At 45.1% G+C, this 24,994-nt stretch overlaps 2 long non-coding RNA genes across 2 annotated transcripts; both read right to left on the reverse strand.

Moving 5' to 3' along the window:
- Window positions 1-9,008: 9,008 nt before the first annotated feature.
- LOC148378177 (uncharacterized) lies at window positions 9,009-10,113 on the reverse strand. Its single transcript, XR_015856119.1, has 4 exons — window positions 9,660-10,113; window positions 9,505-9,575; window positions 9,264-9,368; window positions 9,009-9,132 (listed from the first exon to the last, which is right to left on the reverse strand). It is a non-coding gene; the product is annotated as an uncharacterized LOC148378177 (long non-coding RNA).
- Window positions 10,114-10,483: 370 nt separating this feature from the next.
- On the reverse strand, window positions 10,484-11,820 carry LOC148378178 (uncharacterized). Its single transcript, XR_015856110.1, has 4 exons — window positions 11,698-11,820; window positions 11,246-11,439; window positions 11,008-11,121; window positions 10,484-10,776 (listed from the first exon to the last, which is right to left on the reverse strand). It is a non-coding gene; the product is annotated as an uncharacterized LOC148378178 (long non-coding RNA).
- Between the last annotated feature and the right edge of the window lie 13,174 nt (window positions 11,821-24,994).

The following is a 24,994-nucleotide window of genomic DNA, read 5'->3' on the forward strand; positions in this document are numbered from 1 at the left end:
TTATTTAGTTTATTTAATCTATTTTTGTTCCCTGGCAAAATTGGATTTGCTGAAATTGTATTTTGCCAAATCTTGCCTTGAGACCTGATAGGAAGTATTAAACGCTTAGTTAAATCAATACAAGTTGGTAATAAGAGCGAGTAATGTTGGTTGAACCGATGAATGAAGGTTGAAAGCAATTTAAATTATGACTTTGTATAAATACTAGATATTAACAGAACATCTACTGCGCGAAATGGGCAGAGTTTACTTGTTTGAGAAGGAGTGGCTTATTCAAAACTAAGATTTATTTAATCTGTTTGTTCCCAGGCAAAATTGGATGTGATGCAATTCCAAATTTCACCACATGATGGTGCCCAATTTTGACTTCATAGGACATATTAAACACTTAGCTTGTTATTATGTTCAAGGTAATCAGATTTGTTTATTATTCTAATGGCCTCTTCAAAACTATTCTGGATTACTACTTTGGATCTATTCTACATTACTTGGCAACAACATACTCTGTAACAGATTAGGCAGTATAATCATATCTGTTAACTTGAGAGTGCCCACACTCAATCTACTTATCGTGATGTGTTAAATCAATTACTGTTAGACATTATTTGTCTGATAATCTACCAAATCTTTGAATTGAAGAATTTGTGATTTAATTAATAGCTTGTTGTTATGTTAAGGGTAATCAGACTTGTATATAATTCTAATGGCCTTCTTTTGAAAACTATTCTGAATTACAACTTTGGATCTTATATTACTTTGCAACAATCTACTCCGTGACAGATTAGGCAGTATAATCACATATGTTAACTTCAGTGCCCACACTGTATTTATTTATGGTTATTTGTTAAATCAAGTACTGTTAGACATGAAATAGGAAGTGTTTAACATAAATGTTATGGCTACTCACCATTGTAGCTCGCTCCTGATCAATGATACGAGCCTCTTCTTGCAGTGGAAAACTTGCAGCCAACAAACACCGTGGAACCTAAAGGAATGAAATTAAACATTAACATTTCGCCTCGACCAATTTTCACACGTACAACGCAACGCGGCTACACTTCTGCTATTACAAACGTAAATCTCCTTAAACACAATGAGTGTTACTTACCGTGTACGCTCTAGACGGTCCAGTTGCAAGCAGAAAATAAAGATATTTCTGTTGATAATCGTCGCTGCTCAGTGGCTCACGGCCATCGCGCCAACAGATTTGAATTTTGGCGGAGGTTCGGGCAATTACGTCATATCCGCGGCACATGACTGCGACGTAATACCCGCTTATCTGAAACGGCAGTTAAAAGTAGAGTTACATCACGTTTTCTTGGAACCTAAACGAATGAAAGAAAACTATCATTTGGCCACAGCCAACATTCACAGATACAACACAACGTGCGGGGTTGGGGTTAAAGATTGAGTGAAGGGCCCTCGTTTTAAACTACTGTTTTGAAAAGGAGTGGGAACAAGTAAGACGTATTTAATTTATTTAATGGGAAGTAGTAAGACTTATTAAATTTATTTAATCTACTTTTCTTCCCAGGCAAAATTTGATGTGCTGCAATTCCAAATTTCCAAAGTGAATGAAGGAATGAAGTCCTTTAAATTATGATTTTGTATAAATACTAGGCATTAACACAAAATCGACGGCACAAAATGGGCAGACTTTACTTGTTTGAAAAGGACTGGTTACAAGACAGACTTTTTTAATTTATTTAATGGGAAGAAGACTTATTTAGTTTAATTGATCTATTTTTGTTCCCTGCCAAAATTCGATTTGCTGCAATTCCAAATTTCCAAAGTGAATGAAGGAAAGAAGTCGTTTAAATTATGATTTTGTTTAAATACTAGGCATAGACACAAAATCTACGGCACAAAATGGGCAGACTTTACTTGTTTGAAGAGGACTGGTTACAAGACAGACTTTTCTGATTTTTTTAATGGGAAGAGGACTTATTTAGTTTATTTAATCTATTTTTGTTCCCTGGCAAAATTGGATTTGCTGAAATTGTATTTTGCCAAATCTCGATTTGAGACCTGATAGGAAGTATTAAACGCTTAGTTAAATCAATACAAGTTGGTAATAAGAGCGAGTAATGTTGGTTGAACCGATGAATGAAGGTTGAAAGCAATTTAAATTATGACTTTGTATAAATACTAGATATTAACAGAACATCTACTGCGCAAAATGGGCAGAGTTTACTTGTTTGAGAAGGAGTGGCTTATTCAAAACTAAGATTTATGTAATCTGTTTGTTCCCAGGCAAAATTGGATGTGATGCAATTCCAAATTTCACCACATGATGGTGCCCAATTTTGACTTCATAGGACATATTAAACACTTAGCTTGTTATTATGTTCAAGGTAATCAGATTTGTTTATCATTCTAATGGCCTCTTCAAAACTATTCTGGATTACTACTTTGGATCTATTCTACATTACTTGGCAACAACATACTCTGTAACAGATTAGGCAGTATAATCACATATGTTAACTTGAGAGTGCCCACACTCAATCTACTTATCGTGATGTGTTAAATCAATTACTGTTAGACATTATTTGTCTGATAATCTACCAAATCTTTGAATTGAAGAATTTGTGATTTAATTAATAGCTTGTTCAGGGTAATCAGACTTGTATATAATTCTAATGGCCTTCTTTTGAAAACTATTCTGAATTACAACTTTGGATCTTATATTACTTTGCAACAATCTACTCCGTGACAGATTAGGCAGTATAATCACATATGTTAACTTCAGTGCCCACACTGTATTTATTTATGGTTATTTGTTAAATCAAGTACTGTTAGACATGAAATAGGAAGTGTTTAACATAAATGTTATGGCTACTCACCATTGTAGCTCGCTCCTGATCAATGATACGAGCCTCTTCTTGCAGTGGAAAACTTGCAGCCAACAAACACCGTGGAACCTAAAGGAATGAAATTAAACATTAACATTTCGCCTCGACCAATTTTCACACGTACAACGCAACGCGGCTACACTTCTGCTATTACAAACGTAAATCTCCTTAAACACAATGAGTGTTACTTACCGTGTACGCTCTAGACGGTCCAGTTGCAAGCAGAAAATAAAGATATTTCTGTTGATAATCGTCGCTGCTCAGTGGCTCACGGCCATCGCGCCAACAGATTTGAATTTTGGCGGAGGTTCGGGCAATTACGTCATATCCGCGGCATTTGACTGCGACGTAATACCCGCTTATCTGAAACGGCAGTTAAAAGTAGAGTTACATCAAGTTTTCTTGGAACCTAAACGAATGAAAGAAAACTATCATTTGGCCACAACCAACATTCACAGATACAACACAACGTGCGGGGTTGAGGTTAAAGATTGAGTGAAGGGCCCTCGTTTTAAACTACTGTTTTGAAAAGGAGTGGGAACAAGTAAGACGTATTTAATTTATTTAATGGGAAGTAGTAAGACTTATTAAATTTATTTAATCTACTTTTCTTCCCAGGCAAAATTTGATGTGCTGCAATTCCAAATTTCCAAAGTGAATGAAGGAATGAAGTCCTTTAAATTATGATTTTGTATAAATACTAGGCATTAACACAAAATCGACGGCACAAAATGGGCAGACTTTACTTGTTTGAAAAGGACTGGTTACAAGACAGACTTTTTTAATTTATTTAATGGGAAGAAGACTTATTTAGTTTAATTGATCTATTTTTGTTCCCTGCCAAAATTCGATTTGCTGCAATTCCAAATTTCCAAAGTGAATGAAGGAAAGAAGTCGTTTAAATTATGATTTTGTTTAAATACTAGGCATAGACACAAAATCTACGGCACAAAATGGGCAGACTTTACTTGTTTGAAGAGGACTGGTTACAAGACAGACTTTTCTGATTTATTTAATGGGAAGAGGACTTATTTAGTTTATTTAATCTATTTTTGTTCCCTGGCAAAATTGGATTTGCTGAAATTGTATTTTGCCAAATCTCGATTTGAGACCTGATAGGAAGTATTAAACGCTTAGTTAAATCAATACAAGTTGGTAATAAGAGCGAGTAATGTTGGTTGAACCGATGAATGAAGGTTGAAAGCAATTTAAATTATGACTTTGTATAAATACTAGATATTAACAGAACATCTACTGCGCAAAATGGGCAGAGTTTACTTGTTTGAGAAGGAGTGGCTTATTCAAAACTAAGATTTATGTAATCTGTTTGTTCCCAGGCAAAATTGGATGTGATGCAATTCCAAATTTCACCACATGATGGTGCCCAATTTTGACTTCATAGGACATATTAAACACTTAGCTTGTTATTATGTTCAAGGTAATCAGATTTGTTTATCATTCTAATGGCCTCTTCAAAACTATTCTGGATTACTACTTTGGATCTATTCTACATTACTTGGCAACAACATACTCTGTAACAGATTAGGCAGTATAATCACATATGTTAACTTGAGAGTGCCCACACTCAATCTACTTATCGTGATGTGTTAAATCAATTACTGTTAGACATTATTTGTCTGATAATCTACCAAATCTTTGAATTGAAGAATTTGTGATTTAATTAATAGCTTGTTCAGGGTAATCAGACTTGTATATAATTCTAATGGCCTTCTTTTGAAAACTATTCTGAATTACAACTTTGGATCTTATATTACTTTGCAACAATCTACTCGGTGACAGATTAGGCAGTATAATCACATATGTTAACTTCAGTGCCCACACTGTATTTATTTATGGTTATTTGTTAAATCAAGTACTGTTAGACATGAAATAGGAAGTGTTTAACATAAATGTTATGGCTACTCACCATTGTAGCTCGCTCCTGGTCAATGATATGAGCCTCTTCTTGCAGTGGAAAACTTGCAGCCAACAAACACCGTGGAACCTAAAGGAATGAAATTAAACATTAACATTTCGCCCGGACCAACATTCACACGTACAACGCAACGCGGCTACACTTCTGCTATTACAAACGTAAATCTCCTTAAACACAACGAGTGTTACTTACCGTGTACGCTCTAGGCAAAATTGGATGTGATGCAATTCCAAATCTATCTGAAACGGCAGTTAAAAGTAGAGTTACATCAAGTTTTCTTTTTTAATCAACACAATCATTTACAACCGTTGACCAGAAAGAATCGTCGAAATTCGACGTCCCCCACAAACGCCACGCTCACTCGCTTTTCAGGGCAACAAAAGTACTTCTTTTTAAAAACGATGAGTTGTACTTACCGTGTACGCTCTGGACGGTCCAGTTGCAAGCAGAAAATAAAAATATTTCTCTTGTTAGTCGTATGTTACCATCCGCTGTGTCTTTGTCAACATCGCCGCCATTTTCCTACTTCCTGCTGCGAGCCACGCCCACGGATTTAAATTTGGGCGGAAGCTCTTTCCATTGGCGTCGTTTTCGCGTATAGCAAATCCGATTGGTTGGGAAGGGGGCACGGTTATGCAGCCGAGGAGTCCTGTGATCGGTGGGATGTAAAGTAGGCGTCGACGTCACGTCCGCGTCACGTGACCACGACGTGGCAGACGTCAAATAGCAACCGCTGTTTTGTTTAGTAGACTTACAGTTGTTATGCATTGACATAATGGCGCACACACCAAATAGATTTAAATAAATTAAATAATTCTTCTGCCCACTCTCTTTTAAACAAGTTAACTCTCCCCGCGGATTTGAATTCCGGCGAAAGTTACGCCCATCGACGTCACGTATGTCACGTGACCACGACGTGGCAGATGTCATATAGCAACCGCTGTTTTGTTTAGTAGATTTACAGTTGTTATGCATTGGCATAATGGTGTGCACTCAAAATAGATTTAAATAAATTAAATATTTCTTCTGCCTACTCCCTTTTAAACAAGTTAACTCTGCCCACGTCCATTGACGTCTTGTCTGCGTCACGTGACCACGACGTAGCGACGTCATATAGTAACCGCTGTTTTGACCAGTAGACTTAGTTATTATGCGTTGACATAATGGCGCACTGGTTAGCATGGCCACCTCTTAAGCATGATGATGCGGGTTCGACGCCTGATCAATGTTAGCATGGAGTGAGCTGAAGTGCATGGCGCTGAAGATTTGAATCTTTGAAATGCGCTGAGGTCTGACATATCAGGCAGAATGGTTTGCCATCACGTTCAACAAAAAATAGAAACTTTCCCACTCTGATTAAAACGTCCTGTGTTCATCTACGTATTTTCGTTTTGCTGTGCATCTTTTCCCTGCCATTTCGAGAGCCCAATTGACACTCATAGTTTAAAGAAATGTGTTTGCCCATCCTACTTTGTGGAATTTCACCACATGCGCTTTTGACCAAAATACCAAATTGAACTCAAGTGAAGCCAACACGCACAACCCCCCCCCCCCACACACACACACACACAAATGTTGATATGAACATAAAAGAGCCGCATGCGGTTCGGGAGTTGCGGCTTGGCCAAACCTGTACTATACAACTTTATTTGTATAAAATTTTCACAACAGCTGTCACACAAACAAAGCGGGAAAAACCGAAGACGTGCGTGTTCCGCCCACGCTGGATTTATTTGCACCTTTGAAAAGACACCGTATTGCCGCAGATGTGGCAAAGAGTACTTTTGGGCATCTGAGACGGAAGGATGTCCAAAGCATCACGTCACCTGCTCTGGTAGGCATGGTGGTGGGACGTTGAGGTCAACCGCTTTGGGGTTGGCTGACTCTTTGATCGCAGGATGCCACACACTTGAAGACAGAAGCAGAAAAGCAGAGCTAAATGCAAAATGTACTCACCGGTGACTCCAATTTTTTTCCCCCCTGAAGAAACAGCTGGACGGGTGGCCCCGGCTGGCCAGTGGGACTCTTGTTATTCTGACCCTTTTTAGTGCGCGTTTGGGGCAACAACCGTTTTTTGTGGCGCTCTCTTCTGGTTCAAAAGTGCCCTGCATGTGAATTTGCTTTTCCTGCCTTCTGATTGGATGAGCGCCGGTGTGACGCGGTGCCTCTGTCACCGTGGCGGGGGGTATACGTTGGCATCGGAGCGTCTGCCAACGTCTGAGACCGGCTGGCAGTGTATCGGAGGTGTCGAGTGCGGTGCCGCTGGAGCTCACTCACCAGCTGGTGTTAGGGCCACAGAATGAAGGCCAAGGAGAAGAATAGAAAGAGAAACAGAAACTTCTCCTCCAATTGTTTGATTTGTCTCTTCTGAGCTTCGATGAATTCTTTCAGCTCTTTGTTCCTCTAGGACGGACAAATGGAAAGTGGCATTCAAAAGCCAGTAAGCGTGCAAGTAAGTGCCGGGCTGGCTTTGGGCCCTTACCTGTTGCGCGCTGTGCAGCAGATCCATTCTCTCTTGGAGGATGCAAGCGTCGCGCTCCCTCAACTCGCACATCAGGGCTCGCTTCCATTGGTCCACGGCGCTCCTAAGCTCTTCTCTCTGATCCGCCGTCAGCACGTCATTCACGCCAGCGTGGCTGGCTTTTTCGCCGTCCGTGGCGGGGCAGTCCCGCTGCGGTAGCGCCTCGTACAACATGGCCTCCAGCTCCAGGATCCTCTGGGCCGCAATCCTCGTCCATCAGTGGTCCGGCGGGAGATTTGAGGGCGGCTTACCTTATGAGCCTGGTCCATGGAACACTTCCTGAAGTCCAACTCTTCATCCAGGTAGCCCTTCTGCTTGCAGAACATATCCTAGCACAGCTCAAGGTCAGAATTGTTGGGGCACATTGCCGGAGTTCCCCTTGGCTGATGTCGCGTGTCTGTCTACCTTCTCACTTTCAATGTCCAACATCTTCTGTTGAAGTGTTGACTTGGTCACTTTGATGTATTCTAACCACTGAGGAAAGGCTGCTGTCACATAAGCAGAATGCGAGAGCGTGCGTGGACGTGCGCGTTACCTTCTCGGCTAGGGTGAGAAGGGTCCTGGCGTGAATCACGACCACCTGCTCCTCGCTGGTGAGATTCTGCAAGAGCCCAAAGGCACAGCGTCAACAAGCTTCTTTCAGCGCAAAGCCTTCCAAAAGTCACATTTGAGCCGCCGAGTCTCGTGGAGTGCGAACATAAGGAGTTCGACATACACTTACGGCGTTATAGCCCAGGATGTCCAGCTTCTTCATCAGATCACTGATGACGATGTCCGGGGGAAAGGCGCAAGGAGCAATGTAAGGTGTTCTGGGACCTCGGGTTAAGGTTAGGGTTGCGAGGGACGCCTTACGTACGCTCACGCCCTCGGCCTCGCAGTAGATCTGCAAAGGGCTGAGGCCGTCTGGGAAACGGACTTGCAGAAACTTCAAGACGGGGGAGCGCCACTCCCTCTCCTGAAAGGCAGAGGCATGCATCCGTCCGTCCGTCCGTCCGTCCGTCCGTCACATCTCTGGCCTCAACACGCTTGTGCGAGTCTTCCCACCTCCAGCTCCAGGATGCGGAACTCAAGCAGTTCGTTTTGGTCTCGGATATCCTGGATGTGCTCTTTCAGACGCGCTTCTTCCGCCTCCATCCGCCTGACCTGAAAAGACAGTCAGACCTCATCTGCGGGGCTTCCCGACAGGTGTGACGCCAAGCGACTCCGCCCAGCGCCTTTCTTTCCGTCACCTTTTCGGCCAACTGCTGATTGCTCTGACGCAGCAGCTGCTTCTCCTCCACCCACTTGACATTCTAGAAGAGACAAACGCGTGGACAGCTTTGGAATGTTGTGTCATTTTCATCCACAAATTCTTTGGTTGACTGGAAAATGACATTTGCTTTTCTCCGCATTTTCCCAGCCACGTTCGGGGGGGGGGGGGGGGGGGTTGGTCCAGTAATGCCAGACGGATGAGTGACTGAAGAATGTAGCTATTTTGTCTGAGAAAAAGGTGTGCTCATTGATGAGCTTACCTGTCCTTGTTGCTTCAGCGCTGACTCCAGATCTGCTACTCTGCTTTGATAGTGACCCATTTCTACCATCAGCTTTTCTCTGGTCTGAAAGGAGGAGGAGGGAGGCTCCTCCTCCTCCTTTCAGACCAGAGAACACCCGAGGCTGGGTGAGAACGGGGAGGCTGCGACCCGGCCGGGGGTTGCGGGAAGGGGCGCCACCTTGATCTCCTTCTCGGCGTCGTAGTCCCCTTTCGCTGGTCTGGGCTAGCAGAGCGTAGGCTCGTTGCAGCGCTTGATATTCTTGCGTCAGCTGGCGGTAGCGAAGCTCCGCCTCTTCATGCACACACCAATAGTACCAGAATCAGTCAGACCGGCGACAAAGCACCCGCGACGCAAAGACGAGTCCGATTCCAGGCTGAAGAGGAATGTTTGGTGCCAATACGCTGGCAGAAATGGCGGGCTACCTCTTCGGGTTCCGTGTCGGGGGTTCTGTCGGTGTGAAAAGACAAGGACGATCCGTCCGAGTCCACCAACACGTCTTCGTCGTAGCCGTAAAATGTTTCGATGACCTGCGGGCGCGGAAGCAAACATCTCTCTGAACAAACTGAAGCGACACCTCACGATGAATCGACGAGAGGAACGATAGCGAGAAAAAGGCCATTTCATCTTGCGCAACACCAAGCAGCCGCAAACAAACAGACTCACCTTACAGGACCTCACGCTTTGTTCCTCCTCAGAGATTCTCGACGTCGGTATCGTAGCAGCAAATCTCTCTCCTGTCGACACAAATAATCCGCCTTTGAGATTCTTTGGATGCAAAGGGAACGAACGGCTCCGGCGCAGAAACAAACGCGACTCACAATGACATTTCTGACATGAGCTCCTGTCTCCAGAGCCTGAAAAACACGTCACCGGCGATGATTGGAGGGACGCTCGTCTTTTCCAAAAGTGACAACTACAGGGTGTGTCAGGGTTTTCCAGATTATCTTTATCGTATCATTGTGTTGCTTTGACTTTGACTGCGACCTGTAATAAATAATATTATTTATCCCTTATTTATCCCTATCGCTTATCCCTTCCTACACAAAGTCGTAAAACACCCCTTGCTATGTTTTGACTAGAGGTCAAGGGCTTCCTCTATTCAATCCACTCTTACACCCACCCTGTTTCTCTTAATTAAAATGCTCGTGCAGGAGCCGAGAGTCAGACTTCATTCGTACAACGGATGGACTCTCCACCTGCAGGTGTCCAAAAGAACTTACTTGTCTCCCGTGTGGTTCTTGCAAAATAAGTTGGAGCGAGCGCAACTCTAACAGGGTGCATTTTGCCACTAGCTGCCTACGGACAATGACGTCGCGCTCGCGGCTCATGGTTGACGGGCTGAGCAGCCGGGCAAGTCCGTCGTTTTCAGCGCACAGCGAGTGGCAAAGGCGCTGACAAAACGGGAGCTTTGAGCTGCTGAAAACGGCAAAACAAGTCTAAAGCGTGTTCAAACGCGTGCGCACAATGCTCCTGCTTGAAAGGTCGGAATTTAAGGGGCCAATTTTTTGGATGGCGGCCGCCGGCCAAGCTTTGGACGGAAAAGGTTTCCTGGCGACAGCGAGCGAGCGCGGCGCTGCCGTACGTGCACCGAGTCGCCTGCCTGAAGACCTTGGACAAGTCGTCGATGATGTGCCGCTGCTCCACAACTTGAAGGAACTCCATTTCACCGTCCTGCTGGCCGCAACCGCGGTCCAGGTCATTGAGCGAACTAGGCCTTCTCTGTGGAACACAAATGCAGTGGACTCTGTTGGCACGCCGCCGTTGTCCGCGTCGACTTACCAAGCTTGCCATCTCCTCGTTCTCCTGGGTGACAAAGCGCACTTTGTTTTCAAGGCGACACAGCACCAGCGAGAGTTCTTCATTCTTCCTGCTCAGGCGTTTGTTTTTGTACAGGAGTGGCAGAAACTGGCTTTCTGTTTCTCTCAGTCGCTTTAGCTGCAAGCATGAAGTGCGGGATGTGAAAGACGCACAACACGCGGGCCAGAACGTATCCATTCCTTTTGCATCGGTTTGAACGGAATCGTGGCTTTGGCTCCCAATAAAAGACATCTACCAGGCAACCGACTCGCCGCGCCGCTCAACTAATAAGCAAGCGCAATGGGTGCCTCGCTGGATGGCGCGCATCAAACGTAGCGCAAACCTTCAAGCGTGCCGTCAATAAATTACCAGTTCATTGCGCTCTTCAGAAAGCAGGGCGTTTCGATCCTCCAGTTTCCTGATGACTGCGCTGAGCTCAGCGATTTTCAGATGAAACCGTCGCGTGTCCCGATCCTCCTGAGACTGAAAACGCCCCGCAACACACACACACAAGCACTCGTTCAAAGTTCAAAACTGTTTTTGTGCTACCTTCCTCCAGCAACGAACTAAGTCATGCGTACTGCAAGTGTGTGATGAGGTGGCTTACGCAATGAAGAGGATTGCTAGTAGCGGCGTTGACCCCACTTCCAGGGTAGTTTAGGCCCGCCCTTTGGGAATCCCTCAGGGCAGCGATCTGCTGCTCGGCAGCCTGAGTCTGCAGCTGAAGGCGGTGGACGTGGCCGGCCCCAGGGCTTCATCCAAAACACTAACCGCTCTGTCTTTCAGCTTGATCTCATCCGTCTGGATGTACAAACGGGGAGCGCTCAGGCAGGCGGGCAAACTCATTTGCCAGAATTGTGACAAAAACAAAGAGAGCAACCGGCCAATTTTTTTCTGGAATCGACTAGAACACCTTTGCTGTGACAAAAGCGAAGCGAGCAACCGGACATTTTCTTCTTGTGAAATAGAATAGAATAGAATGCCTTAGGTGTCATTGCACTGCAGGTATACAACGAAATTGGGAACATAGCCACGCACCGCGCATCTGATCAGTCCTACCAGTCGGCGGATCTCCCTCTCGCAGTCTCTCTTGGTTCGGCTCAGCTCCTCCCGATGCTGGTGATGAGCCGATCGGAGCTCGGCCGCTCGGGACTGCCAGGCCTGCTGGGCCGCTGCCAGGGCTTCTTCCGCGCTCCTGGTGGAGGCGACACCGCTCGGTCTCCCGACACCGCCGCGTCTCCTCCACCTCCGCCAGCAAAGCGCCCCCCCTCCTCACCTGAGCAGACATTGCGCCACACCGGGCCGTTGAGACCGCAACGGAGCGCCGCGACGCTTACTGGGGACAAGCTACACAATACGGTAGCGGCCGCATCGAAGCCCGACGTGGCGTGCGGATAGTCAGACACGGATAGAGCGGATCACCTTGTCCATGGAGCCGTCCCTCAGGCTGAGGACCAAGGCATTCAGTCGCTGGATCTCTCCATCTTTGATTTTGATCACTCTCATCAGCTCCATTTCATGCTGCCGCAGTAATGTCTCCCTGGTAATGGCTAACTCTTTCTGTTTCTCCTCATGGAGTTTGCTTTTGAGTTCCGTCATGGCGGCGGTGGCACGGTGGTGCTCCGCCCGCAGGTCCTGACTTCTCTCTCTCTCCAGACAGCTGACCTGACATGACTTAGACTTAGACAAACTTTATTGTCATCTTGTCTGCACATGGTGCATACAAAACGAAATTCCGTTGCATACGTCTTACAACAAAGTAGTGATATTGCAGTTGAATAGAAGTAACATATCCTATGAAAATATATATATATACATATATACTATATATATATATATATATATATTAAAAATAAGTATAAAGTGCAGCAGTGATAATTATGCAATAGTGCAAGTAGGCAAAACAGTATTCAAGAGTGTGCAGAGGAATGCTAAACCATGTATTAAACTTCTATTTAAAGGGTTTATACAAGTTCAGTAAAGTTGGTAGTGCGAGATAGTGCAAGATAGAGGTCCGTAGTGTCATAAAGTACAGTTCTGTGAATGTGTGATGCAGAGTTCAGTTTAGAGCTCAACAGTTCTAGTGTTCAACAGTCTGATGACAGCAGGGAAAAAGCTGTTGCAGAACCTGGTGGATCTGCAGCGGATGCTGCAAACCTCTTCCCAGAGGGCAGCAGGGAGAACAGTCCATGGTGGGGGTGTGATGGGTCATTGATGATGTTACGGGCACGGGACATGCAGCGCTGAGATGAAATGTCCTGAATGGAGGGAAGAGGAGCCCCTATGATCCTCTCTGCTGTCCTCACCACTCTCCTCACGTTCTTCCAATCGGAGGCGGTGCAGCCTCCACACCACACAGAGAGACAGCTTGTCAGAATGCTCTCTATGGTGCTCCTGTAGAACGTCCTCATGATGGGTGGGGGCAGGTGGGCTCTCCTCATCCTCCGCAGGAAGTACAAGCGCTTCTGTGCCCTCTTGACCAGTGCCGTAGTGTTCATAGTCCAGGTGAGGTCTTCTGTGATGTGGACCCCCAGGAATTTGGTGGTGCTGACCACCTCCACAGCTGAGCTGTTGATGATCAGTGGAGCGTGGTGAGGCTGTTTTTTCCTGAAGTCGACGATGATCTCCTTCATCTTCTCCTCATTCAGGATCAGGCTGTTTTCTCTGCACCAGCCCACCAGCTGCTCCACCTCCTCTCTGTAGTCCAGGTCGTTGTTGTCTCTGATGAGCCCCACCACCGTTGTGTCGTCTGCTGACTTCACGATGTGATTGGTGGTGAACCTGAGGACGCAGTCGTGTGTCATCAGGGTGCACAGCAGGGGGCTCAGGACGCAGCCCTGAAGGGAGCCTGTGCTGAGGGTGATGACATCAGAGGTGTTCTGTCCGACCCGGACTGACTGAGGTCTGTTGGTGAGGAAGTCTAGCAGCCAGTTGCGAAGGGGGGTGTTGAAGCCCAGGTGTTCCAATTTTCCTACCAGATGCTGTGGGATGATGGTGTTAAACGCTGAGCTGAAGTCCAGGAACAGCCTCCGCACATGGGTGTTCTTCTCCTCCAGGTGAGCCAGGCTCAGGTGAAGAACGGAGGAGATGGCGTCCTGAGTGGAGCGGTTTTGCCGGTCGGCAAACTGGAACGGGTCAAATAATAGGGGGAGTCTGGAAACGATGTGACCTTTAAGCAGCCTTTCGAAGCACTTCATCATAACCGGAGTCAGTGCAACAGGCCGGTAATCATTAAATGAGGTGATTTGAGGTTTCTTCGGCACCGGAATGATGGAGGCAGTCTTAAAGCACGCCGGCACTGTGGCTTGGCCCAGCGAGGTGTTAAAAATGTCTGTGATGACCCCAGCCAGATGACTTGCACATTCCCTGAACACACGCCCAGGAATGTTGTCGGGGCCAGGGTTGACTCTCCTCAGGGTCTTCAACACATCGGCGGAGTCAAGGCAGAGTACCTCCTCTTCCTGATGGGGGACAGTTTTAACTGCTGGAGTGCCGTTTAGTGCCTCGAACCTCCCAAAGAAGTTATTTAGACCATTTAGAAAGTCAGCATCAACTACACCCACCGGGGGGGGGGAGGGTGAGTTGTAGTCTGTAATCGCCCGTATGCCTTGCCACATACTCCTGATGTTTTTGACGTCGTGGAAACGATCCTGAAATTTTCGACTGCGGTCTCGCTTCGCTATCCTGATGGCACGGTTCAAGTTGGCTCTCGCTGTCCTCAGTGTCTCCTTGTCGCCAGACTTGAAGGCAGAGTTCCGCGCTCGTAGCGTTTGACGTACCTCCTCAGTCATCCAGGGTCGTTGGTTGCCCCGGGTGATGATATTCTTAGTGGTGCTGACGTCCTCGGTGCATTTGTTGATGTAGGCTGACACAGTCATGGCACACGCATGTCTAATCTACATCGGGAAAACTGGGAGGGAGGGAGGCAGGCAGGGAGGCAGGCAGGGAGGCAGGCAGGGAGGCAGGCAGTGTCTGTCTGTTGAGGTTTTCACCTTGTTCTTCTCCTGCTGAAGTTCTAACTGGACGTCCATCAGTTTGGTTCTCAGCTCGTCATTGGCGGCCTGAAGGGCGTCCGTTCGCTCCGCCTTGGCCCGCCCTGCCGGAGCTCGTTTGGACATCTCTTACTCGAGTCTCGCCCGGTCGTCAGTCAGAGATCACAACATTTGTACCTGGAGAGCACAAACGCAGCGCTGTTTTCCACTGGCTTCGAACTCAACTTCAATCGGTACCGTAACTTACAACATCATAAACATAGAACTAGCTTGACTTATTCATTGAATAAATGCATTTGGTTCTTCAAAACTGCATCACGCAACATAGCGTGACCGAGACGGCCGTTATCCACCTGCGTGAAGTTATTTGGTGAAATGAATGAGATGTTTAAGACACCATCGTTCTGTCTCTATGTAGATGAAGGTAAATAATCGATTGCTGAAGGTCCAAAGGTGTTGTGATAAACAAATAAACATATTAGTGATTAGTGACATATTTGTGATAAACATATTAGGCAGGATAATCACATATGTTAACGTGACTGCCCACACTGTATTTATTTATGGTTATTTGTTAAATCGAGTACTGTTAGACATGAAATAGGAAGTGTTTAACATAAATGGAAGACGAAAGGGGTACTCACCATTGTAGCTCCTGCTGGTCAATGATACGAGCCTCTTCTTGCAGTGGAAAACATACAGCCAACAAACACCGTGGAACCTAAAGGAATGAAATTAAACATTAACATTTAGCCTCAACCAACATTCACAGATACAACGCAACGCAAACTACACAAACGTAAATCTTTTTAAACACAATGAGTTGTACTTACCGTGTACGCTCTAGACGGTCCACTTGCAAGCGGAAAATAAAGATATTTCTGTTGATAATCGTCGTGTTTGTATCCGGTGTCTCGCTCAAGGCCATTGCGCCCACAGATTTGAATTTTGGCGAGAGTTCAGCCTATTGACGTCATTTCCGCGGTGTAATACCCGCATATCTGAAACGGCAAAGTTAAGAGTAGAGTTAAATAAAGTTTTTAGTCAACGCAATAATTTACAACCGTTGACCAGTCGAAATAATCGTCGAAATTTGGCGTCTGTGGCTGGAAGCAGACGCCGAGTTCGACATTCCTCCCAAACGCCACACTCCCTCGCTTTTCAGGGCTAAAAAAAAACAGTTGTAATTACCTTGTACGCTCTAGACGGTCAAGTTGCAAGCTGAAAACAAAAATATTTGCCTTGTTAGTCATCGTGTTACTAACCGCTGTGTCTTGTTTGCCAGAACTGCCGCTTTCCTACTTCCTGTTGCAAGCCACGCCCACGGATTATAATTTTGCCGTGAGTTCCGCCTATTGACGTCATGTCCGCGTCACATGACTGCGACGTAATATTATCTAAAACGGTTTGTGCGGTATTGTGTTGTTCTGTGCGGTATTGTGTTATTCTGTGCGGCGTCGTGTTGTTCTGTGCGGCGTCGTGTTGTTCAGTGCGACGTCGTGTTGTTCAGTGCGGCATGGTGTTGTTCAGTGCGGCATGGTGTTGTTCAGTGCGGCATGGTGTTGTTCAGTGCGGCATAATGTTGTTCAGTGCGGCATAATGTTGTTCAGTGCGGCATGGTGTTGTTCAGTGCGGCATGGTGTTGTTCAGTGCGGCATGGTGTTGTTCAGTGCGGCATAATGTTGTTCAGTGCGCCATAATGTTGTTCAGTGCGGCATGGTGTTGTTCAGTGCGGGATGGTGTTGTTCAGTGCAGGATGGTGTTGTTCAGTGCGGCATGGTGTTGTTCAATGCGGCATGGTGCTGTTCAGTGCGGTATGGTGTTGTTCAGTGCGGCATGGTGTTGTTCAGTGCGGCATAATGTTGTTCAGTGCGGCATGGTGTTGTTCAGTGCGGCATGGTGTTGTTCAGTGCGGCATGGTGTTGTTCAGTGCGGCATGGTGTTGTTCAGTGCGGAATGGTGTTGTTCAGTGCGGCATGGTGTTGTTCAGTCCGGGATGGTGTTGTTCAATGCGGGATCGTGTTGTTCAGTGCGGGGTGGTGTTGTTCAGTGCGGGATGGTGTTGTTCAGTGCGGCATGGTGTTGTTCAATGCGGCATGGTGTTGTTCAGTGCGGGATGGTGTTGTTCATTGCGGCATGGTGTTGTTCAGTGCGGCATGGTGTTGTTCAGTGCGGCATGGTGTTGTTCAGTGCGGCATGGTGTTGTTCAGTGCGGCATAATGTTGTTCAGTGCGGCATGGTGTTGTTCAGTGTGGAAAGGTGTTGTTCAGTGCAGGATGGTGTTGTTCAGTGCGGCATGGTGTTGTTCAATGCAGGATCGTGTTGTTCAGTGCAGCATAATGTTGTTCAGTGCAGCATGGTGTTGTTCAGTGCGGCATGGTGTTGTTCAATGCGGCATGGTGTTGTTCACTGCGGGATGGTGTTGTTCAATGCGGGATCGTGTTGTTCAGTGCGGCATAATGTTGTTCAGTGCAGCATGGTGTTGTTCAGTGCGGCATGGTGTTGTTCAGTGCGACATAATGTTGTTTAGTGCGGCATAATGTTGTTCAGTGCGGCATGGTGTTGTTCAGTGCGGCATGGTGTTGTTCAGTGCGGCATGGTGTTGTTCAGTGCGGCATGGTGTTGTTCAGTGCAGGATGGTGTTGTTCAGTGCGGCATGGTGTTGTTCAATGCGGCATGGTGTTGTTCAGTGCGGGATGGTGTTGTTCAGTGCAGGATGGTGTTGTTCAGTGCGGCATGGTGTTGTTCAGTGTGGAATGGTGTTGTTCAGTGCGGCATGGTGTTGTTCAGTGCGGCATGGTGTTGTTCAGTGCAGGATGGTGTTGTTCGATGCGGGATCGTGTTGTTCAGTGCGGCATGGTGTTGTTCAGTGCGGCATGGTGTTGTTCAGTGCGGCATAATGTTGTTCAGTGCGGCATGGTGTTGTTCAGTGCGGCATGGTGTTGTTCAGTGCGGCATGGTGTTGTTCAGTGCGGCATGGTGTTGTTCAGTGCGGCATAATGTTGTCCAGTGCGCCATAATGTTGTTCAGTGTGGCATGGTGTTGTTTAGTGCGGGATGGTGTTGTTCAGTGCAGGATAGTGTTGTTCAGTGCGGCATGGTGTTGTTCAATGCGGCATGGTGTTGTTCAGTGCGGGATGGTGTTGTTCAGTGCGGCATGGTGTTGTTCAGTGCGTTATAATGTTGTTCAGTGCGGCATGGTGTTGTTCAGTGCGGCATGGTGTTGTTCAGTGCGGCATGGTGTTGTTCAGTGCGGCATGGTGTTGTTCAGTGCGGAATGGTGTTGTTCAGTGCGGCATGGTGTTGTTCAGTGCGGGATGGTGTTGTTCAATGCGGGATCATGTTGTTCAGTGCGGGGTGGTGTTGTTCAGTGCAGGATGGTGTTGTTCAGTGCAGGATGGTGTTGTTCAGTGCGGCATGGTGTTGTTCAATGCAGGATCGTGTTGTTCAGTGCAGCATAATGTTGTTCAGTGCAGCATGGTGTTGTTCAGTGCGGCATGGTGTTGTTCAATGCGGCATGGTGTTGTTCAGTGCGGGATGGTGTTGTTCAGTGCGGCATGGTGTTTTTCAGTGCGGCATAATGTTGTTCAGTGCGGCATGGTGTTGTTCAGTGCGGCATGGTGTTGTTCAGTGCAGGATGGTGTTGTTCAGTGCGGCATGGTGTTGTTCAATGCAGGATCGTGTTGTTCAGTGCAGCATAATGTTGTTCAGTGCAGCATGGTGTTGTTCAGTGCGGCATAATGTTGTCCAGTGCGCCATAATGTTGTTCAGTGCGGCATGGTGTTTTTTAGTGCGGGATGGTGTTGTTCAGTGCAGGATGGTGTTGTTCAGTGCGGCATGGTGTTGTTCAATGCGGCATGGTGTTGTTCAGTGCGGGATGGTGTTGTTAAGTGCGGCATGGTGTTGTTCAGTGCGGCATAATGTTGTTCAGTGCGGCATGGTGTTGTTCAGTGCGGCATGGTGTTGTTCAGTGCGGCATGGTGTTGTTCAGTGCGGCATGGTGTTGTTCAGTGCGGCATGGTGTTTTTCAGTGCGGCATAATGTTGTTCAGTGCGGCATGGTGTTGTTCAGTGCGGCATGGTGTTGTTCAGTGCAGGATGGTGTTGTTCAGTGCGGCATGGTGTTGTTCAATGCAGGATCGTGTTTTTCACTGCAGCATAATGTTGTTCAGTGCAACATGGTGTTGTTCAGTGCGGCATAATGTTGTCCAGTGCGGCATAATGTTGTCCAGTGCGCCATAATGTTGTTCAGTGCGGGATGGTGTTGTTCAGTGCAGGATGGTGTTGTTCAGTGCGGCATGGTGTTGTTCAATGCGGCATGGTGTTGTTCAGTGCGGGATGGTGTTGTTCAGTGCGGCATGGTGTTGTTCAGTGCGGCATAATGTTGTTCAGTGCGGCATGGTGTTGTTCAGTGCGGCATGGTGTTGTTCAGTGCGGCATGGTGTTGTTCAGTGCAGCATGGTGTTGTTCAGTGCGGAATGGTGTTGTTCAGTGCGGCATGGTGTTGTTCAGTGCGGGATGGTGTTGTTCAATGCGGGATCATGTTGTTCAGTGCGGGGTGGTGTTGTTCAGTGCAGGATGGTGTTGTTCAGTGCAGGATGGTGTTGTTCAGTGCGGCATGGTGTTGTTCAATGCAGGTTCGTGTTGTTCAGTGCAGCATAATGTTGTTCAGTGCAGCATGGTGTTGTTCAGTGCGGCATGGTGTTGTTCAATGCGGCATGGTGTTGTTCAGTGCGGGATGGTGTTGTTCAGTGCGGCATGGTGTTTTTCAGTGCGGCATAATGTTGTTCAGTGCGGCATGGTGTTGTTCAGTGCGGCATGGTGTTGTTCAGTGCAGGATGGTGTTGTTCAGTGCGGCATGGTGTTGTTCAATGCAGGATCGTGTTGTTCAGTGCAGCATAATGTTGTTCAGTGCAGCATGGTGTTGTTCAGTGCGGCATGGTGTTGTTCAATGCGGCATGGTGTTGTTCACTGCGGGATGGTGTTGTTCAATGCGGGATCGTGTTGTTCAGTGCGGCATGGTGTTGTTCAGTGCAGCATGGTGTTGTTCATTGCGGCATGGTGTTGTTCAGTGCGACATAATGTTGTTTAGTGCGGCATAATGTTGTTCAGTGCGGCATAATGTTGTTCAGTGCGGCATGGTGTTGTTCAGTGCGGCATGGTGTTGTTCAGTGCGGCATGGTGTTGTTCAGTGCAGGATGGTGTTGTTCAGTGCGGCATGGTGTTGTTTAATGCGGCATGGTGTTGTTCAGTGCGGGATGGTGTTGTTCAGTGCAGGATGGTGTTGTTCAGTGCGGCATGGTGTTGTTCAGTGCGGCATAATGTTGTTCAGTGCGGCATAATGTTGTTCAGTGCGGCATAATGTTGTTCAGTGCGGCATAATGTTGTTCAGTGCGGGATGGTGTTGTTCATTGCGGCATGGTGTTGTTCAGTGCGGCATGGTGTTGTTCAGTGCGGCATGGTGTTGTTCAGTGCGGGATGGTGTTGTTCAGTGCAGGATGGTGTTGTTCAGTGCGGCATGGTGTTGTTCAGTGAGGCATGGTGTTGTTCATTTCGGCATAATGTTGTTCAGTGCGGCATAATGTTGTTTAGTGCGGCATGGTGTTGTTCAGTGCGGGATGGTGTTGTTCAGTGCGTTATAATGTTGTTCAGTGCGGCATGGTGTTGTTCAGTGCGGCATGGTGTTGTTCAGTGCGGCATGGTGTTGTTCAGTGCGGCATAATGTTGTTCAGTGCGGCATAATGTTGTTCAGTGCGGCATGGTGTTGTTCAGTGCGGGATGGTGTTGTTCAGTGCGGGATGGTGTTGTTCAGTGCGGCATGGTGTTCAATGCGGAATGGTGTTGTTCAGTGCAGGATGGTGTTGTTCAGTGCGGCATGGTGTTGTTCAGTGCGGCATAATGTTGTTCAGTGCGGCATGGTGTTGTTCAGTGCGGCATGGTGTTGTTCAGTGCGGCATGGTGTTGTTCAGTGCGGCATAATGTTGTTCAGTGCGGCATGGTGTTGTTCAGTGCGGCATGGTGTTGTTCAGTGCGGCATAATGTTCAGTGCGGCATAATGTTGTTCAGTGCGGCATGGTGTTGTTCAGTGCGGGATGGTGTTGTTCAGTGCAGGATGGTGTTGTTCAGTGCGGCATGGTGTTCAGTGCGGGATGGTGTCTTTCAGTGCGGCATGGTGTCGTTCAGTGCGGCATGGTGTCTTTCAGTGCGGCATGGTGTCGTTCAGTGAGGCATGGTGTTGTTCAGTGCGGCATGGTGTTGTTTAGTGCGGCATGGTGTTGTTCAGTGCGGGATGGTGTTGTTCAGTGTGGCATGGTGTTCAGTGCGGCATGGTGTTGTTCAGTGCGGTATCGTGTTGTTCAGTGCGGTATCGTGTTTCTCAGTGCGGTATCGTGTTGTTCAGTGCAGTATCGTTGTGTTGTTCGTATTGTGTTTAACACTTAGCCTCTAACACTTAGCCTCTAACACTTAGCCTCTAGCATCTAGAAGGTAAATAAATAGGAAGGAAGGACTCACCGGTGACGTCTTCGCCCACGTCCAAGCGTTGTACTTTGTATTTTCATCCTTCTGACAGTGGAAAACATAGCCAACAAACACCGTGGAACCTAAACGAATGAAAGAAAACTATCATTTGGCCACAACCAACATTCACAGATACAACACAATGTGACGTGCGGGGTTGAGGTTAAAGGTTGAGTGAAGGGCCCTCGTTTTAAACTACTTTTTTGAAAAGGATTGGGAACAAGTAAGACGTATTTAATTTATTTAATGGGAAGTAGTAAGAGCTATTGAATTTAATCTATGTATTATATTCTATTGTATTGTATTCTGTTGTATTCTTTTGGATTGTATTCACACTAACCCCACTAAAACTTCAGCCCACAAAAACTCGCCTCTGGCGCCTAGCCTCTGGCACTTAGCCTCTAACACTTAGCCTTTAACACTTAGCCTTTAACACTTAGCCTTTAACACTTAGCCTAGAAGGTGAATAAATAGGGTTAAAGGTTGAGTGAAGGGACCTCGTTTGAAACTACTTTTTTGTAAAGGAGTGGGAACAAGTAAGACGTATTTAATTTATTTAATGGGAAGTAGTAAGACTTATTAAATTTATTTAATCTACTTTTCTTCCCAGGCAAAATTTGATGTGCTGCAATTCCAAATTTCCAAAGTGAATGAAGGAATGAAGTCCTTTAAATTATGATTTTGTATAAATACTAGGCATTAACACAAAATCGACGGCACAAAATGGGCAGACTTTACTTGTTTGAAAAGGACTGGTTACAAGACAGACTTTTTTAATTTATTTAATGGGAAGAAGACTTATTTAGTTTAATTGATCTATTTTTGTTCCCTGCCAAAATTCGATTTGCTGCAATTCCAAATTTCCAAAGTGAATGAAGGAAAGAAGTCGTTTAAATTATGATTTTGTTTAAATACTAGGCATAGACACAAAATCTACGGCACAAAATGGGCAGACTTTACTTGTTTGAAGAGGACTGGTTACAAGACAGACTTTTCTGATTTATTTAATGGGAAGAAGACTTATTTAGTTTATTTAATCTATTTTTGTTCCCTGGCAAAATTGGATTTGCTGAAATTGTATTTTGCCAAATCTTGCCTTGAGACCTGATAGGAAGTATTAAACGCTTAGTTAAATCAATACAAGTTGGTAATAAGAGCGAGTAATGTTGGTTGAACCGATGAATGAAGGTTGAAAGCAATTTAAATTATGACTTTGTATAAATACTAGATATTAACAGAACATCTACTGCGCGAAATGGGCAGAGTTTACTTGTTTGAGAAGGAGTGGCTTATTCAAAACTAAGATTTATTTAATCTGTTTGTTCCCAGGCAAAATTGGATGTGATGCAATTCCAAATTTCACCACATGATGGTGCCCAATTTTGACTTCATAGGACATATTAAACACTTAGCTTGTTATTATGTTCAAGGTAATCAGATTTGTTTATTATTCTAATGGCCTCTTCAAAACTATTCTGGATTACTACTTTGGATCTATTCTACATTACTTGGCAACAACATACTCTGTAACAGATTAGGCAGTATAATCATATCTGTTAACTTGAGAGTGCCCACACTCAATCTACTTATCGTGATGTGTTAAATCAATTACTGTTAGACATTATTTGTCTGATAATCTACCAAATCTTTGAATTGAAGAATTTGTGATTTAATTAATAGCTTGTTGTTATGTTAAGGGTAATCAGACTTGTATATAATTCTAATGGCCTTCTTTTGAAAACTATTCTGAATTACAACTTTGGATCTTATATTACTTTGCAACAATCTACTCCGTGACAGATTAGGCAGTATAATCACATATGTTAACTTCAGTGCCCACACTGTATTTATTTATGGTTATTTGTTAAATCAAGTACTGTTAGACATGAAATAGGAAGTGTTTAACATAAATGTTATGGCTACTCACCATTGTAGCTCGCTCCTGATCAATGATACGAGCCTCTTCTTGCAGTGGAAAACTTGCAGCCAACAAACACCGTGGAACCTAAAGGAATGAAATTAAACATTAACATTTCGCCTCGACCAATTTTCACACGTACAACGCAACGCGGCTACACTTCTGCTATTACAAACGTAAATCTCCTTAAACACAATGAGTGTTACTTACCGTGTACGCTCTAGACGGTCCAGTTGCAAGCAGAAAATAAAGATATTTCTGTTGATAATCGTCGCTGCTCAGTGGCTCACGGCCATCGCGCCAACAGATTTGAATTTTGGCGGAGGTTCGGGCAATTACGTCATATCCACGGCACATGACTGCGACGTAATACCCGCTTATCTGAAACGGCAGTTAAAAGTAGAGTTACATCACGTTTTCTTGGAACCTAAACGAATGAAAGAAAACTATCATTTGGCCACAGCCAACATTCACAGATACAACACAACGTGCGGGGTTGGGGTTAAAGATTGAGTGAAGGGCCCTCGTTTTAAACTACTGTTTTGAAAAGGAGTGGGAACAAGTAAGACGTATTTAATTTATTTAATGGGAAGTAGTAAGACTTATTAAATTTATTTAATCTACTTTTCTTCCCAGGCAAAATTTGATGTGCTGCAATTCCAAATTTCCAAAGTGAATGAAGGAATGAAGTCCTTTAAATTATGATTTTGTATAAATACTAGGCATTAACACAAAATCGACGGCACAAAATGGGCAGACTTTACTTGTTTGAAAAGGACTGGTTACAAGACAGACTTTTTTAATTTATTTAATGGGAAGAAGACTTATTTAGTTTAATTGATCTATTTTTGTTCCCTGCCAAAATTCGATTTGCTGCAATTCCAAATTTCCAAAGTGAATGAAGGAAAGAAGTCGTTTAAATTATGATTTTGTTTAAATACTAGGCATAGACACAAAATCTACGGCACAAAATGGGCAGACTTTACTTGTTTGAAGAGGACTGGTTACAAGACAGACTTTTCTGATTTTTTTAATGGGAAGAGGACTTATTTAGTTTATTTAATCTATTTTTGTTCCCTGGCAAAATTGGATTTGCTGAAATTGTATTTTGCCAAATCTCGATTTGAGACCTGATAGGAAGTATTAAACGCTTAGTTAAATCAATACAAGTTGGTAATAAGAGCGAGTAATGTTGGTTGAACCGATGAATGAAGGTTGAAAGCAATTTAAATTATGACTTTGTATAAATACTAGATATTAACAGAACATCTACTGCGCAAAATGGGCAGAGTTTACTTGTTTGAGAAGGAGTGGCTTATTCAAAACTAAGATTTATGTAATCTGTTTGTTCCCAGGCAAAATTGGATGTGATGCAATTCCAAATTTCACCACATGATGGTGCCCAATTTTGACTTCATAGGACATATTAAACACTTAGCTTGTTATTATGTTCAAGGTAATCAGATTTGTTTATCATTCTAATGGCCTCTTCAAAACTATTCTGGATTACTACTTTGGATCTATTCTACATTACTTGGCAACAACATACTCTGTAACAGATTAGGCAGTATAATCACATATGTTAACTTGAGAGTGCCCACACTCAATCTACTTATCGTGATGTGTTAAATCAATTACTGTTAGACATTATTTGTCTGATAATCTACCAAATCTTTGAATTGAAGAATTTGTGATTTAATTAATAGCTTGTTCAGGGTAATCAGACTTGTATATAATTCTAATGGCCTTCTTTTGAAAACTATTCTGAATTACAACTTTGGATCTTATATTACTTTGCAACAATCTACTCCGTGACAGATTAGGCAGTATAATCACATATGTTAACTTCAGTGCCCACACTGTATTTATTTATGGTTATTTGTTAAATCAAGTACTGTTAGACATGAAATAGGAAGTGTTTAACATAAA

This window comes from Syngnathus floridae, unplaced genomic scaffold (genome assembly GCF_059516105.1).
Source record: "Syngnathus floridae isolate MCC-2025c unplaced genomic scaffold, RoL_Sflo_1.0 HiC_scaffold_59, whole genome shotgun sequence".
NCBI classification, from domain to species: domain Eukaryota; kingdom Metazoa; phylum Chordata; class Actinopteri; order Syngnathiformes; family Syngnathidae; genus Syngnathus; species Syngnathus floridae.